Source organism: Ailuropoda melanoleuca, chromosome 8, assembly GCF_002007445.2.
Source record: "Ailuropoda melanoleuca isolate Jingjing chromosome 8, ASM200744v2, whole genome shotgun sequence".
In the NCBI taxonomy this organism is placed as follows: domain Eukaryota; kingdom Metazoa; phylum Chordata; class Mammalia; order Carnivora; family Ursidae; genus Ailuropoda; species Ailuropoda melanoleuca.
The window spans coordinates 116,541,144-116,560,332 of NC_048225.1; positions in this window are offsets into that span (position 1 = coordinate 116,541,144).

Genomic DNA, 19,189 nt, shown 5'->3' on the forward strand with positions numbered 1-19,189 from the left:
TGCAGTTCTGTTGGCCCAGTGGTAAGACACAGGGTACAGAAAGCATTACATAGTTTTATGATCAAGTCTCAGTCTATTGGTAGATTTATATCTGCAGACTGTAATAACAGTCTGCACAAATGCTATTCTAATGATGTAGGGTCTTTTTTTTTTTTTTCTTTTTCCATTTAGGTGAGAAATAGATGACTTCAAGTCTGAATGGGAGGAATGCCATTCAACAAGGTAGAATAAGATTCTACAAAAGTCCCATCCTCTGAAGTCTTAGCCCTTTCTCATGGAGAACTCTTTGGGCACACTTAACAATAATTACTCTATTCCTTGCTCGGCCAGGACCATGAGAGGATTTTTCTCAAATCTTCAACGTGAGGATGTGGTATGGGTTCCTGGAGAAGTAAACAACAACAGTGAAGAATTTAGCAATTCATCAACATTACTATTTAGGTTTTCCTATCAGTTCATGGCTCTAGTGGCTCTTCGCCAAATAAGCAGAATTCAGGTGTGACTCTCTGGACTCCCGTCTTTTTTTTTTTTTTTTTTTAAGATTTTATTTATTTATTTGACAGAGAGAGAAACAGCCAGCAAGAGAGGGAACACAATCAGGGGGAGTGGGAGATGAAGAAGCAGGCTCCCAACAGAGCAGGGAGCCTGATGTGAGGCTCAATCCCAGGACCCCGGGATCAAGCCCTGAGCCGAAAGCAGACGCTTAACGACTGAGCCACCAAGGCACCCCTCCCCTGTCTTTCTAGATGTCCACTGGCAGTTTGCTCTGAAACTTCAGTTCTCTGATGGGTCCCAAAAAAGTCACTGATTTTCAGTGTGTAGCTTTTTACTTTATAAGGATGGGAGTGATGACCTCCAAGTTTTTTATATGTTAGAGCTAAAACCAAAAGTCAGATTCATTTTTTTATACCATATGTAAGAGTAATTCAAAATGAAATAGAGATTTTTATGTAAGAAGTAAAACCAATATTTTAAAATCAATGATTGGTGAATTTTTCCAAAACCTTAGACTAGGAATAATATTGACTAGGAATAATATTTTGACTATAAGTCAAAATCTGGAAGCAGTAAGGATAAGGTATGTAAATTTGATTACTATTTTGTATATACAATGTCTTGCCATAATCAAAATAAAAATAACATAATAAAATGAAAAAAAGATTTATAAATTATATCAAAGAATTTATAATTCTAATATATAAAAAACCTTTGAAAATAGAAAAGAAAAAATTCTCACTGCCCTATAGAATAAATTAGCTAACAAGGCAGATAATTCACAGGAGAAAAAAGAAAGATATGTAAATGGCTCTTAATAATAGGAAAAGGTGACTAATCTCATTCAAAATAAGAGAAATGTAAATTAAAACTAACCATGTTACCATTTCTCACTTAATTGGAAACAAATCTAAAAATATGACAAAATACTTTGTGAGGCTGTGTACTGCTATAAATGTTATATATAAATCTTCTGAGTTGGTGGGTAATTTGACATATTTAGCAAATTACATATGTGTTTATCTGTTAATCTGGAAATACATGTTCTATAATCTTCCTCATATTTAATGGCAAAACTATTAAAATATATGAACAATGCTTATTGCTATCTAAATTTCTGTTTTCTTCCAAAATATTTTACTTATGAAACGTTATCCCTGTTCCCAACATGACCCTCAGAATATGACTGGTCAAGTCAGTGTCTTCCCAATTGTTCTCTGACAGGTGAGTCCAAGAGGCAGAGAGAAGATACCCTGGTTGACTGAAAAACGAGGGCCTCAAAAGAGGAGCTGCTGCCCCCTTTTCTGTTTGGTACAGACCTTTGGTCCTGTGGAGAAATTATGCAAAAAGATTATCATCTCAGGACCTTGTAGAAAGAATGTATACAAACATCACTTATTAGAAAAAAGAAGAAACTTAATTTAAGTAAAAACATTCACTACCACCAATGGGATTAAAGAAGACATGATATCCTGAAAGACAAAAAAATTCCATCAAGAGAAAATAAGATGGCAGCAGGTGTATATTTGGAGAGAAAAAATGTCCCTTCTGAAGAAACTTTCATGCATGGCAATTAAAATTGTTCCTAGCAAAAGAATGTGAAAGGAGTCTTCTGGCAAGTGGACGTTTCTCTGATCTTAGAAATAAATTGATGGTCACTCCAAGTGTTTGATGTTAAGGAATTTTCTTATTTTTTACTGTTTGTGTAAGTATTTTTTTACTGTTTGTAAGTAAGTATCTGGGGCAGGTTGAGCTGGGGACTGCCAGTTGACTGTGTATCCCATAAACTTTCTTGCAGGTGAAGGAAAATGGCTTGGTCCAGTGGGGAACATGGATAGGAATCGGTGTCAGTGGTATTTGCCTTCTGACTTACTTCCTCCTTGACACCTTTATTGTCTACTAAGGCTGGATCAGGACTGTGACTCTGCATATTCTAATAACTTGGATAAATAAGAATTAGTATCTGTTTTCTCTTTGGGTCAGTAGGAAAAGCCCTGAGGATGAGGAACTTTTGGCAAGCTTGTGTCTTGATTTTTGCATCTATGAAGTTAGAATAGTATAACCCTTGCCATACTTATTGTCAAAGGTGTTGTGAGTACAAACCAAGATATTAATCATTTGGGGGGAAAACTGAGAAATGAAATATCTTTCTCTTGAACCTAGAATTTGGTATTAAAGTAATTTCTAGGGAGATGCTTAGCTTGTGAATGCACAATCCCAGATTAAGCAGTTTAGCAAAAAATCACACATTAAAAAAAGGGGGATGTCAGAATACATTTTTCTTCTCATAAATCTAAGTAACTCAATATTGAAATTCTGATCACTGGATTAGAAAAACACATGCTGAATCAACTGTTGACTCTCATCAACAAGAAAAAAAAACAACTCAAATTTTCTGTACTTTTGACTATTTTCCTATTGCTTAAATAATAGGTGCTCATTCCTAGGCTCTGGCTTTGTTTTGAGAATTTAATTACTTAGGACACACTGTAAGAAGGGGAGTAAAGGACACGGATTGTCAAACCAAAGCACGCAGCATGAAAACCCACCTATTATATAACTATCTTGAACTGAGAACAGCTGCCAATATCAGTGAAAATACCAGAAGTTTCTGAATAAGATTTATTATTCTCACATCTGTGATTTCATAACTTATTTGGTCTAATTGGGTAAAACTGGATGTTTTGATTTCTTTTCATTTTTAATTTCTTATAATTATTTCCATGCCCTGACTCCAAAAAAATATTTTTAAGGTGTGAGTAAATTCAACTATTTTCGTTGTCCTCAAAGAAATTAAAGTATTCATAATTTACATACATTCTTCAAAAAACATTCATTTATTAATTTTTCTGACCTTTTCAGAAAACACAATCAGTTATGAGGAGTATCACCTATTATCAAAATGGGAACCTCAGTTTCAAGTATTTATGTTATTTCCATGATCACTTATTTATCAATATTTATTCAGTAATCAAGTTAATGTTTAGGCAAGGAGATAACAAATACTTCCAATTTAAGATTTTAAGGCTATGAGATTTTCTCAAGGTAATATGATAATTTACCGACAAAATACGGCTGAGTTTTGTAATGTGAATCTTTCTTTCTCTCTTATCCATCTGCAATCACATATCTAAACTCAAGACACACTCAATATTCAACCATATAACTATATTCCCCATCTTTCTTCTTTTTTCCTCCTGATTTTCTCCTTTAGAATCCAGTTATAGCATGTAGACTACATCTCATCGTTTTCTCTTGAATGGAATTCTTCAGTCTTTTCATTTTCCTGATTTGGTTGTTAAAGTAAGGCTTTAAATTTTTCATGTATCAGCTTATGTTTTAGTTCTTACTTGGCTTTACGTATATACCAGGATTTTCTTTCATAATCTACTTTTAAGTTTTTTATTTTGTTTTTACTGTTTTTGTTTTGTTTTGTTTCTACTCAAGGGTGTATGTGTATTTCCTTTTAACCCTGGTAAAGGGGGGAAAAAAGAGGTGCGAAGTTCAAGTGCATGGGTGTGAAGACTCAGTGTACAGAGATGTAGAGAGAGGGAGGTTATTAATCAAGAGGGATGATATTTTGTAAGGACCATAGACTCTCATATTTTTAAAATTAATGAATAAATCTAACGTTAGCTAGATGGAAAGTGGTGGGATAGAATTAAAATCTCAGTTGTCAGAACAGTCCAGAGCTGGGCTCTCAACTACATTGTTGTACTATCTTACAGTTTTGGGAAGCAAGGTTGAATGAATACTGCTATTTTTTTAAATATAACGTACCCATTAGTGTGTTTGCCTCTATCTCTGGGCCCAGGTCTGATATGTTTTCATGGTGTAAACCAATTTACTTCTTGGTTATGAGGCAAATATTTTCTTGAATCCCTCCCAGCCCTTCTCACTGGGGCAAACATGCCTAGACATGGGGTGAGTTGTGAAAGTAAAAGCAATGAGGATAATAGTGTAACAAAATCACAGTTCCAAAGTTCAGAACGTCAGAGGCCTGTACAGGAAAAAAAATCATCTAGATCAATTAGGCTATTTAGAATCTAACTTTTTTTTCCCCTAGATCTGTAAAATTATCACAGTGATGTCTATCTCAATGAAAAGGAAAATAAAATATTAAGCACTGAGTGGAAAAGCTGAAGAAATAAAATGAGCAGGTCTTCTGATCTGGTTTCCTTATATTGTATGGAGACCCCCAGGGAAATGACGACTGCGGCTCTAACAGAATCTGAAAGCTTGAGAGCAGAGGGTGCAGTAAGAGTGACAATGAATATTGTCTGCAAGACTGGTCTACGACAGTTTGAGGAGAAAATACTAGCGGCATTTTGAAAAATTCAAGGAAATAATATGGACATGTAAAGAATCCAATGATCCTCTTACATTTTTCGGTACTTTTAAAAGTATTTATTCATGATTCATTTGGCAACAACACTAGGTGCTTTACTAAGAGAATTGAATGAAGGTTCCACTCTGTGCCTGAAATAGCAGTGGCAGAAATAAACTATGGGAGGGCACGAAGACATACAATTATCTCAGAAAAATATACACAAAATAAGACTGAATATTAAAAATCCCAGTTCTTCTGTTGCAGCATCTCCTGGTGCAGAATCTGTCCACTGGCTCCTCTTTATAGTAGAAAGGAGTTGAAACCTCCTTGTCTTCAAAGGATTCCCTCTCTTGGTTTGCAATTATTCCATTTTCCAGTCCACAAATAGTCCTTTAATGTTTGTGTCCAAATTAGAATGGCCCTTATTAATTTTTCTGGGCTCTTACCATCCTAAAGGATATGCAACATATGCTTTCAGTGAAAAGATACTATACCTAAATAAAGCCAGAATTCATTAACAGCCCAGCAATTTAATTTCATTTCCTCCCCCATACCAAAAGTTATAGTTATAAAAATTTAAAGTTCTCTCACTGAATAAGTTTCCTTCCTAGTCACTGTTTACTTTGCACATAACCCGGAAAAGATTGTTGGCTGCAATTCTTGCGGTGTTACTAAAATATTTCTTTAACGTCCCAAGCTAATATAGTGTATATGAATAGATGACTAAGACAGAAGCTGACTTTTCATATTGTGCTTTAGCCCATGGTATGCAGGGATTAAAAATTTGGCAGGTTTTTGTAAACACCGCACACGATATAAGAGTGTAAGAGTTTTGGTTCCCTTTACCTCCTCATATACAATTTCCCCACTGCTCCATTTTTAATTAAATTTCCTAATTCAAATTCACGTTTGTTCCAAAACATAGAATTCCAGTTATAATTCACTTATTTTGGTAAGAAAGTAGAACACATGATCTACAAGCATATTTTCCATCAATTGCATTTGTCAACAGAAAAAGATGCAATTGAATAATACTTAAGTATTTACTTATTTGAATCTGAAAATCTAACTCATTCTACTGAAGCTCTTAGAAACTGAAGTTCTAAGTAATTATTCATTTTGTTTGGTTCCAGTCTACACCTTTAAGAGGTTCCAAAATATTTCTGAAATAAAAGAATGACTTAGAAACTTCACGTGGGAATTAGTCACTGGAGGCTTTTAATCATGTCAAGGTGTTATGCTTCAGTGAATAAGATAAGTCTTGAACAAGTATCTAAAATTTTGCTTCTGAGCTCAAGTAAATCTTACAATAATTTTCCATCACCAGCTCTCAAATTTTACAGTCTTTGAGTTGAGAAAATAAACGTATTTTTGTAAACCTAAAGCAAACACAGAGAACTGCAGCATAAATAACTCAAGGGATTATCTTTGGATGCAAAGAACTTGTTTCTTATGATAATTCTAAATAATTTTTCAATAACTGGGCCTGATCTGTAACCTAAAAATGTCGATCTCTTTACCACATCCTATCTAGATACTTTACTGATTAAGAGTTTAGTCCACCTATTATATTTATGAAGAAAAAAGATGATGTCTGGGGCGCCTGGGGCGCTCAGTCATTAAGCGTCTGCCTTTGGCTCAGGGCGTGATCCTGGAGTTCTGGAATCGAGCCCCACATCAGGCTCCTCTGCTATGAGCCTCCTTCTTCCTCTCCCACTCCCCCTGCTTGTGTTCCCTCTCTCGCTGGCTGTCTCTGTCAACTAAATAAATAAAATCTTTAAAAAAAAAAAAAAGATGATGTCTTAACAATCTAGACCCTTACCAGTTTTGTGTACTTAAAGTTGATTCCTCTTTAGCGATGACATACATCTTTCATAAAAATGACAAATTTTGTACATTCATTCAACAAATGCCCACCAAAGGCTACATAACTACATAACTTTCATAGAAATGTCCTGTATGGAACTTTCCTTCTGATAGGGGTTTAAGGTCATACAACCAGGCAATAAACTGATAAATAATTAATTATTCATCTTAAGGAATACTCTAAGGGAACCTAACAGGATCCTGAGGTTAAAAAAAAAAAAAAGTCATGGGGAAAAGGAGGAGGACCTATTTATGTCAACTAAACAGGGATTTCCTCTCTAGTGAGGAGACCAAAGCTATGACCTGGAAGATGAACATTTGCCATGTGAAGAGCTTGAATAAGACTGTCTTGGTAGAAGAAACTGTTTATTCAGATTTTAAAGTAGGAAAGAGCTTGACATGTTCAAGGCATTAAGAAACAATAAAAACACGTGGAAAAGCATGATGAGCTAGGGGTTAAGTATTAGAAGAATCTGTTAAATGGCTAGTCAAAGGATGTCTTGTAAAGATGGTGTATTGAATTCATGTTTGACTCACTTCCTTCACCTCAAATACAAAGCAACAGTTAATAAATCAGGAAAAAAATTGGAGGAAAAAAACATAGCGTGGCTCAAAGGAAAGATAAACATCTTCATGGATAGAAATGTTGGTGAGTTTGGGTAAAGCCACATAAATTATGGCCTCCAGGTCTGTAGTTTGGAAGTGATGACTGAGAATTTAGCTTTGTGAAGTAGATTCAAAAGTCTGTGTGTGAGGCACAATTGCCATTTGTTCATTGTTGATATACAGGAAAATGATTAACTTTTGTATATGAAACTTGTATCCTGCAACTTGGTTATAACTGTTTATTAGTTCCAGGAGTGTTTTGTTGTTGTTGTTGTGTCTTTTAGGTTTTGTATATAGAAAATCATGTCATCTGAAAAAAAAAAAAAGTTTATATCTTCATTCCCAACCTGCATACATTTTATTTCCATTTGTCTTACTGCATTAACTAGAACTTGCAGTACGTTGTTGAAAAGGAATGATGAGATGGAACATTCTTGCCTTGCTCATAATCTTAATGGGAAAATTTCAAGTTTCTCACCATTAAGAATGATATTAGTCACAGGGTTTTTTGTTTTGTTTTTTGGGGTTTTTTTGTAGGTATTCTTTATCAAGTTCCTCTCTATTCCTAGTTTGCTGAGTTTGTCATGAATGGGAACTGAATTTTGCCAAATATTTTTTTCTGCATTTATTGATATGATTTTGCATACTGCAATATTGATATTATATTATTTTTTCTTCAGAGGATTATATTAATTTTGGAACACTGAACCAGTCTTGTATATCTACAATAAATCTCACTTTCTCATGATGTATAATTCATTTTATGTATTGTTTAATTCAATTTGCTAATGTTTTATTGAAAATTTTTGTGTCATGTTCATGAGATACAAAGCTCTGTAGTTTTTTTTTTTTTTTCTTGTAATGTCTTTATCTGATCTTGTATTCAGGTGATGCTGGTCTCATAAATTAGTTAGGAAATACTCTTTTTGCTTTTGCCTCCTGAAAGCTATTATAGAGAACTGGTATAATTTCTTAAATGTTTCACAGAACCCTCCAATAAACCCATCTGGGCCTGGTGCTTTCTACTATGGAAGGTTACTAATTTTTTATTCAATTTCTGTAATAGCTATAGGCCTATTCAGATAATCTATTCCTTCTTGTATGAGTTTTGTCAGATTGTGTCTTTCAAGGAATTGTTCCATTTGATCTAGATTATCAATTTGTGGACACAGAATTGTTCATGGTCTTCCATTATTATCCTTTTAATGTTCATGACATCTATAATGATGTTCCTTTTATTTCTGATATTAGTAATCTGTGTCCTCTCACTTTTTTTCTTGATTATCTTGGCTAGAAGCTTATACCTTTTATTCATCTTTTCAAAAAACCAGCCTTTTGTTTTGTTGACTTTCTCTACTGATTTCCTCTTTTCAAATTTATTGATTTCTATTTTTATTATTTCTTTTCTTGTTCATACTTATTTAATGTGCCCTTCTTTTTCTAGTTTACTAAGGTAGAAGCTTAGATTATTGGTGCACAGTTCTTCTTTTGCAATATATGCATTCAATACTACAATTTTTCTTTTAAGCACTGCTTTCACTACATCACACAAATGTTAAATTGTATTTTTACTTTCATTTAGTTAAAAAAATTAATTTACTCTGCAATTTCTTCTATGTGTTGTTTAGAGGTATGCTGGTTAATCTCCAAGTTGTTTCTTTCCACTGTGGTCTGTGAACATACTTGGTATGAATTCTCCTCTTTTGCATTTGTTAAGGTGTATTTTATGATCCAGAGTGTGGTTTAACTTGGAGAAGTTCCATGTGAGTTTGAAAGGAATGTGTAATTCTATTGTTGAGAGAAGTAGTCTATAGATGTCCATTATAGCCAATTGCTTGATGGTACTACTGAGTTTAACCATGCTCTTCTTGATTTTCTGCCTGCCAAATCTGCTCCTTTCTAATAGAGTGATAATGAAGTCTCCAATTATAAGAGTGGATTCATATATTTCTCTTTGCATTTCTATGAGGTTTTGCTTTATGTATTCTGACTCTGCTGTTAGATTGCTATATCTTCTTGGAGAATTATCCCTTTTCATGGTAATGCTCTTCCTTATCTTTGTTACTTTTCTTTAATCTGAAGCCTGATCAGTCTGAAGTTAACATAGACACCTCATCTTTCCTTTGATTAGTTTTAGTATGGTATACCTTTCACCATCCTTTTAATATTAATCTATATTTGTTTTTATATTTCAAGTGAGCTTTTGGTAGAAAACATTTAAGTGAGGCTTGTTTTTTGATCCACTCTGACACTGTCTGTCTTTTAATTAGTGCATTTAAACCACTGATATTTAAAGTGATTAAAGATATATACACATGCAAAAGAATGAATTTGGACCCATACCTCACACCATACTCAAAAAGTAATTCAAAATAGATCAATCATAAGTTTAACAGCTAAAACTATAATACTCTCAGAAGAAAGCAATTAAGAAAGTCTTTATGATATTGGAATTGGCAAGTATTTCACAGATATGATACAAAAGCACAGCCAACAAAAGAGAACATAAATTGAAATAAAAATCCAAAACTTTTATGCTTCAAAAGACATTATCACAAAAGAACAAAACCTACAGAATGAGAGAAAATATTTGCCAATCATGTGTCTAATAAGGGTTACAATCCAGAATATATTTAAAAGCTTCTATATAATTCAATAACAAAAAAGACAAATAAGCCAGCTTAAAAACACGCAAAGGACCTGGGTGGATGTTTCTTTAAAAAAAAAAAAAGATTTAAAATGGCAAATAAGGACATGGAAAGATGCTCAATATCATTATTCATTAGGGAAGTGCAAATCAAAACCACATACTATTTCACACACACTAAGATGGCTATAATTTTTTTAATGGAAAATAATGAATGTTGGTGAGAATGTGAAGATGAATGGTTGAGAAATAAACGTTTGATTGTGTATCAACTGAAATCTGAGAGTTCTTTGTTATGCAGCATTATTGTAGCAAAACCTGATAAAGAAGGAGTCACCCAAATCCAACCTCTTGATTTTTAATTTTTTACATCATGGGATCACTGTAGATAACGATTAAATAATTTAAAATTAAGAAAAAAATTATATATATAACATATGAACTACATGACAAAAAGATTATCTAAGAGATGTGAAAGAGAAAAATGGGGCATGGAGGGTGAACGTGGTTGACTGCTCTTTTTCTTTCTTTTTTTAACAAACCTAGCAGAACTATTTCATCCTTTACATGATGTGAATGTACACCTGATAAATTTTTTTTAAAACAGAGATACAAATTAAAACAATAAAATCCACACACCCAATAGTCAATAATTACCACAATTAAAAGACGAAGCAAGGTAGCTGAGAATTTTTCCAGAACTGAATTGAAAAATGACCTGAGTCCATCCTCATATTGAAAATCCAAATATTGAGCAGCTAGTTTTTGTTTTTTGAGCTGTTTCAACTGCTTTCTCAATTATTATCTTTCCTTCAAGTGATCCCTATTGGTCACCTTAAATTTTGCAGACCACCTAACTTCCTATCATTTCTTATTCTCTTAATATTTTTTAGCTTCTCAAAACCTCGGACCAAACTCTTCCTCACTATATTATTTTTGTCTTCTTTATTCTTCCTAGTTAGTCTCCTTTGTCCTTTGAAGTTTTCTGCAGGATTTTTCACATTGTATGTGACAGACCACATTCCAGAAAGAACAATTAAATGGATTCGAGTTATTTAAAGGGAGAGTCAGGAAGATATGAAAATTATATCTAAATATTCTCATAAACATCAGTAACAACTAACCTTGGCTGTTAATGATTGCCATGCTATCTAGTGATGAAACAAAGCTATCAGAGTATTTTGAATGCTTTAGAAGAAATATGAAGCTCAGGCCTTCTGCTAACCCTGAAGCTCTTTTCTCCATTTACATTAGTGACATTCTCCCAATCCCAAATCCTCAGAGATACATGCTTAGTAAAATCACAGAACCATGCCTTGATTAAATACAGCTGTATAACTACCCATAGCATAGGTTTAATAGCAATCTTCTTGTCATCACTCAAAAGGTATTTTAAGACCTTAATACAAAAGGTTACAAATTAATTATTTGTAATGTTCTAAATCCCTTTACTGAATCTCTAAAGCTCCCACACTTTCTAAACCCTCACTTCCTAATAAGTCCTTAAAAAAAGAATCCTAGAAACACGTCATTAATTAGAATCCCCAGCTTTGTTTCTTTTCCTAGCTGATTTACACAGCCTCCTCTCTGCAATCCTCTTCTTTTCCAGGCCTTCCCTTAACCTTTCCTATTAGCCCTTTTTCCGTAAGATCCTTTGAAATGAAACGTTCACTAGAGAAGTGAGGAAGTGGAGCATTAGCCCTTCCCTGACCTCTCAGGAACAAACTAAACTGTACTAAAGGCTCTTCTCTTCCGTTAGAACAGAAGAATGCCATTGCCTGTAATCCTAATTGCTTAATTTGTCTGTAACCAAATTTTCTGGGATGCCAGGCTTTTGAGAACCAAGATAAAAAGCTTCCTAGAGACTCCTGAAGAAAAGAGAGCAACCCTGTTTTAAAGAATATCTCCTCTCAGTTTGGATCACTGCCAGAGGTTCCTTCCTTTTGTAAAGGAAGGAAATTCAACACAGAAGAGAGTTTCTTAGAGCCTAATGCCCTAGTAATCAATTTAGACTTGAATATTTCATAAATTTAGAGCTTCAGGTTTCTGTTCTGGGTGCTCCTTATAAATGCTGCTTTTTAGGACAATAGGACCTGTTGACTCTCTGAACATTGCATAGTTTTTTATGAGGTATATGATGAGTTAGCCTTAAAAGCATAAGGCTTTACAGATTTGATATCCTATTAAATGCATATCAGTTTTAAAAGGAGGAGGGAATTAAGCTGTACAATATGTATTCTGAATTTTACTGAGTCTAGATATTTGAAAACTGGTTTAAAGTGTTAGCCAAGCCAAAAATGCAGTTAAATTCACCCAGTTCTGATTTATACCATGTATTTAAGCCCACTTCCCATTGGGTTGCTTCCCAGAGTGTGCATTATCTGTTGATTGCTTTAAGGTATAGAGCGAGTTCAGCAAAACATTATACAAATGGAAGAGAATTATTCTGTTCCCCTGCATCAAACTGAAATACAACCCAACATATAATTTATACTACATTTTGTTAGCCTTGGTTTTTGATGTAGGTCAAAAACAAATGTCTTTTTACTATATAAAAATCAATGGACTATTGTTTTGTATTATAATCAAAACACTCATTGATCTGTACCTGGGAGAGATTTAAAGTTATTCTCAATGCTGCCTTAATGCCTTTGAACTTATTTTCAAATTTCACTGGAATATCACCATGAAACTAAGATGTACATGAATATATTGGTTTATTAAGCACCAGACAAACACAGATTAACATAGTTTATTTAGTTTTTGCTTCTAACAAATATAATGATAGAAGAAAACCTATGTATATTCCTCATTTCAACTTTATTATGCAGAAGAGTTATGAAAGGTTAGTAGCTAAATGTTTGGTGTGAATACCATTATAGCTAATGTTCTCAAATAAGTTTTCAGTCTTTAGAAGATGAACTGTAGTATATTGTATTTGATTTGGTTTAAAGAACCACCCCCGAAGTTCAGATAAGTATCTGCTAAGTATCTGAACTTTATCCGAACTATCCAAACTTCCTTTAGTTTGTGATTCAAGTCTGAAAATCTCATGAGAACAGATGCTCTTGTAGCTTTCCCTTACTTCCTGCTTCATTGTGAGAACTAGATTTCCAAAGAAATTCGTAAATGCATAAGAAGTCTGAATGCGTGATGCCTGGGGACTTTTTTCTCATTCAAATTAAAATTTGTTATTGCTTTTATCCAGTTGAAATTTCAGTTCTTATCTTTCTTAATACAGTAGCTCTCCCCTACACCAATTCTGGCGGCTTTGCTTTCCATGGTCAGTTACCTGTGGTCAACCACAGTCCAGAAGTAGAGGATCCCCCTTCTAACGTACTGTCAAAAGGTCAACAGTAATCTAAGCCTATGTCACAATGCCTACGTCATTCCCCTCTCTTCATCTCATCACATAGGCATTTTATCATCTCACATCATCACAAGCAGAAGTGTATGTACAATACAATAAGATATTTTTGAGAAAAAGAGATACCACATTCACATAGCTTTTATTACAATATATTGTTATAATTATTCTATTTTATTATTGTGATTAATCTCTTACTGTGCCTAATTTATAAATTAAACTTTATCATTTCTAGGCATGTATAGGAAAAATAAAACAATATAGATAGGTTCAGTATTATGTGGGGTTTCAGGTACTTGCTGGGGGGTCTTGGAACATATCCCATGTGGATAAGGGGAGACTACTGTATCTCCGTGATGTTCTTGATAGCTTTGACCACTATTTTCATCTTGCAACTCCTCCTTAATCCTCCATAGCAGTGGTTCTTCTTGATGCTCCATCTATTTTTTTTTTTTTATCACACCTTCTCAGTTTCTGCTCTTTTACCTAATCTGAATACCCCTTCATCGTTTGGTATTTTTCAGGCTCTTAATTAACACTATAAATGTACAGTGAACCCTGTCTGTGTGCTTAACATTGTTATATGCACTGGGTTTATAGAAATTAACAAAGCAGAAGAAACAAAATCCTGCTCTCATGGAACATAACCTCTAATGGAGGTAAACAGATAAGCAAAACAAAAAAAATATATTAAAATTATAATATATTTGATGGTTCTAAGTATTATGGAGAAAAAAATAAAGCAGGATAGGGGAAAGCTCTGGAGTGGTCAGGGTATAAACAGGGTTGTCACAGAAGATCCCAAAGGAAAGATGACATTTGCACAAACACTGAAGGTAGTGAGGTTGTGATCATGTGCTACCTGGAGAAAGACCATTCCAGGCAAAGGGAACAGGCACTGAAAGAGCATGGAGACTGGCATATACCTGGTGTGCCATTTGTCGTACTTTTCTTCTCACTCTACACGTTGTCTATTCCCATGGACTATTATCAACAACTACGGTCATCACTCCCAAATCTGTATCTCTATTACAAGTGCCATATCTCTAACTTCCAGCTGGACAGCTCCACCTGAGTGTTTTCTGAGTATGTGAAACCCAATATCTTCTCCCCTCTGAAACACAGAGTGCCCCCTGCATGTCTCTTCTTATGTTACAAATACCCACTTGGTGATCAAAGGCAGAAGCCTAGCATCGTTGTACATTCTTTCTTTTCCCTTTTTGTCCACATCTAATTTGCTTTTCCATTTCACACGAATTAATGAGGAACTGCTTTGTGCTGGCCTTTGTGCTACAGCCTATGATGGTAAGATTGATCAGTGTGTTAACTGCCTACTGATTTTTTTCTTTATTTTTGTCTATATCTCCACTGCTACAGTCTAAGCATGTCATCAGATTACACTAAGTACCAACAAGTGTCCAGTCTCCTTGTGCTCACCCTTCCATCCCTGAGCTCTTTTCTTTCAGTCATTCTTCTAAAATATAAAAATTATAAATAATCAAGAACAATTGAGAAAAGATATTCTTGTATTTTGACATGTAGGAAACAATTCCATTGTAACTTTTAAATAAAATACAAGTTTTTCCAAGAAAATCAGCAAAATATAATGGATGCTGGACAAAACAAAAGGAGACCCTAACTTGTCCATGTGATCATGGACAAGTAACTTCACTTGTCTCCCCCTAAATCTCCTGCTCTTCAAAATAAGTAAATTGGAATCAATTATAACTATAGATATTTTGAATACTTATTTTCAATAGATCTTAATAAGGGAGAATACAACTGTAATATTTGTTATAGAGGAAAAGAGATTTTCTGCCAGGTAGAAGACAAAATTATACATTTCCTAATCCAGAGATAATGATAAATCCTGTCAGTTTTTATCTTTGTGGAAAGAAGTATATGATCTGAAGTTCACTATAAAAAATTAATAACTTCTACAGACAGTTTTACTATACTGGAGAATGTTTCAGAATGTCGCAAAATATAAAATCACAGAAAGACTAAAGAAATTATTTAGGGAAAAAAATAAAGAAAGAAAACAAGAGGATTTGAGTAACTGATTAAATGTCTATATCAACTAAGAAATCATATCAAATGATTCTACTTAAGAACTTACAGAAAAGAGCAATAGATAAGTGGATATCAGCCCAAAAAGAACCCACCCCCTCTCCCAATATCACAATGCAATTACCAAAAACTTGCTAAGGAAAGAGGGGATTGCTGAAAGGTTAGGAAAGCTCTGGGAAAATTTAAATCACATTTCTTTTTTGAGTATTATTAAGGAATTTATTAAAATTTATGGTCATCATAAGAATATTTAGAAATTTTTTTTCTGAGTTTCTGATTCAAATAAAGGAATTACAAATTCCCCGGTTTATATAGCTACCCATAACCACTCCCCTAAACTCCATCTCTACTCTTATGTCTACTAAGTGTCTCAGTTAATATGTCAAACATAACCCTCTATTTCCCTTGCCACTTCCCCCGCTCCAAAAAAAAACCCCTTTGCTCCTCTTCCCTTTTCCTCCATCTTAGTGAGTGGCACCACTGCGTTCCAAGTTTCTTAGGTAATAAATTTAGGAGTAGACTTTGATTACTCTCCTTCCCTCACCTCTCATGTGTAATGCCAGAGAAAACCCACTCAGCTGTACCTGTACAATATTTACTGAATGTAAACCCTTCCCAGTCCCCATTGCCATTATCATATCAATCCACCCACATCTTTTCTCTAGGTTACCTTGACAGTTTCACAACTTGCTTCCCTGATTTTCTTTTGTCTGTTCTTCATATACCAATTAGAGTATTTTCTTAAAAACATAATTCTGGGGGCGCCTGGGTAGCGCAGTCGTTAAGCGTCTGCCTCCGGCTCAGGGCGTGATCCCGGCGTTCCGGGATCGAGTCCCACTTCAGGCTCCTGCGCTGGGAGCCTGCTTCTTCCTCTCCCACTCCCCTGCTGTGTACCCTCTCTCGCTGGCTGTCTCTCTGTCACATACATAAAATCTTTAAAAAACAAAACAAAACAAAACATAATTCTGATAATAAGACTTTTCTCCTTAAAATCTCCCTATCAGAATAAAATCCAAATCCCTTACCATGATCTACAAATCCCTACATGATCTGGCCCCTTCCTATTTCTCTGGCCTCATGTTAACTCACTATTCTATACTAGCTCTATTGTTGGAAATAGTTAGGAATGCTTTTAGCTGCAAGCAGTAGAATATCTGAGAAACTATAGCTTAAACCACAAGGACATTTATAACTAACTTACTCAAAAGTCTAGAAGTAGGTGAACTCAGAATTAGCCCAAAAGTCAATGTAATCAAGCACCCAGGCTAATTTTAAGTTTATATTCTACCATCCCTAGCATGTTAGATTTTAGTCTTTCTACTTCCTGCCTCATGGTTACAATGTGATTGCTGCCATGCTGTTCTTTACATCTGCATTCTAGTCAAGAAGAAAAGAGAAAGGAGAGAATATGCACCTGTCTTTTTATTAGGAAAGTAAAAGCTTTCCCCAAATTTCCCCTTACATCTCATTACCCAGAAACAGACTTCTCTGTAAGTCTCATTGCTTCCAAGTAGGTTAATGAGCAACACTGGCAATAAGAGATACAGGGGAAGCTCTTATCTAACTTTCAAACCCCTGTATCGGCAAGAGGCAGAGGAGAAAGGAATTACCTCCTGGTAAGTCAAATAGTCTCTACCACACTGGCCCTTCTGTTGTATGAACGTACCAAACAAAATCCTTCTTTAAGGCCTTTGAATGAGCTATTCCCACTGCTAAGAATGTTTCTCCCCCATAACTTTTCATGACTTCATTTTTGTCATCCAGGTTTCATTCCAAATGCCAATCCCTCAAAGAGACTCTTTCTGATTACCCTGTCTGAAACTGTCCCCCAAAACCTTCTGTTACTCTCTATTCCATTACACTGCTATGTTTTTAAAGCACTTGGAATAAGAAGGATGGCAGAATAGAGGAGTAACCACTTCTCCACCCTCCAAAGATGGAGAAGTGAAAAAAGATCACACATTAGCTGAAAAAGGGAAAACAGAAAAAAATTAAAAATAAAAGTTTGCTTCCCTTTTAACAAATATCGATAGACACTACCCATGTTCATTAGCCTCCCCGCCTCCCCCTTCATTTTATCCAATTTCCCTTTCAGAGCTAGAAGTAACGGACTATTCTGGGGGTGTTGAGCAGATGACATAGAGATTGCCTGGAAAGGTGGTACCGTGGGCTGATCCACTGCCAGGGAGTAATTGTTTCAAAAGGACAGCTTGCTTCTGGCATTATATGTTAAAATTGAGACTCTTGACTTTTCAGCCTCCAAAGCCTAAACGTTTGGCATGAATAGCAGAAATCTGGCATTTTCAATGCTCATATGTCCAAAAGCTGGAAAACTAGAAAATGCTAAGAGTCTCAAATTGGTGTCCACTTTGGAATATTTGGCCCAGGAAAATGTATATTCTCATGCTGCAGGAAGTTGGTTTGCAAAATGAAGTCTGAATTGGGGCCAAAAAGCAAGCACCATTTGCCAGAGTGTAGATGAAATATGATAGTTTGCTGCACAAAGTTTCTTTTTAAAAGTTATTTGCAGCTGCCATGACACATCTTTAAAGTTGTAATATGTAGAACTGTTATTTAGGAATTCCAACGGAGGGAAACAAATCTCAATTGTTTACATTGAAACATGATGTAGTAAGATACTAAGGAATAAATGTAAACATTATAGATTGGACAAAGCAATGCAAGTGAAACATGGCTCAAATCAAAGCATATACTTAAATGGTCCAAAGAAAAGCAGAAACTCTCATTTTCATAGAAAAGCTGTATTTACTATTATTCTACTTAGCAGACTGTCTTATGGTGTGTTGAGAGAAAATACATTGTTTCAGGAAGTGTTTAAGTCAAAGTAATATGATGACAGATTCCATTGCTTTTAAAAGAAAGAATCCTTAACAGATAATAGTATCCTTAATTACATTTTCTATTCCCTTTGAAGAAAGAAGCATAACTACAAAAACTCATTATGTGAAATTTACTGGTTAAAAAAAAGCATAAAAAGTTTGACTTAAAAAGTTAGAAACTATGTGTAACCAAGACTGGACTATTAAAATAGATTAAAATTTGGCAAGCAGCTAGGAAACAGAGGGTGTTTGCAGAAATGAAGAGAAAGAGAGATGGAGAGAGAAAGAAAGAAGGAATAAGAGAGAGAGAGAGAAAGAAAGAGAGAGAAGTTAGTAAGAAGTGAAATGCAGAAAACAAAGGGGAGAGGTTCGTAATTTTATTTTTCAATTTGTTCTATTGAAGAATAACTTCGTGAGAATGCCAAGATGCAATTTTCAATGCTGAATTTTCTATTCCTGGTGACATTAATAGACATTCAAGGTACAATGCATGGAGGTTAAGTATGGAAGGAAATAGAGTGGAAGGGAGGGAAAACAGAATGGGAAGAAATCAGAGAGGAAGACAAACCATGAGAGACTCCAGACTCCGGGAAACAAACTGAGGGTTACAGAAAGGTGGGGGGTAGGGAGATGAGTTAATTGGGTGATGGGTATGAAGGAGGGCACTTGTTGGGATGAGTACTGGGTGTTATACATAACGAATGAATTGTTGAACACTACAACAAAAACATATGATGTGCTATATGCTGGCTAACTGAACATAAAATCAATCAATTAATCAATCAATCCTTTCTGGAGTCCAAGAGAAAAGGAAATAGTTTATTCTAATTTCAAAAAGTTATTTTTGTATTCCTTACTGAATCCACACTCTTGTTTGGAGAGATGGCAGTTAATGGTAGAAACATCTTGAATATTCTACGTTCCTTATCTAGTCACTACACACACAAACCTTTCCACTTATTTGTTAC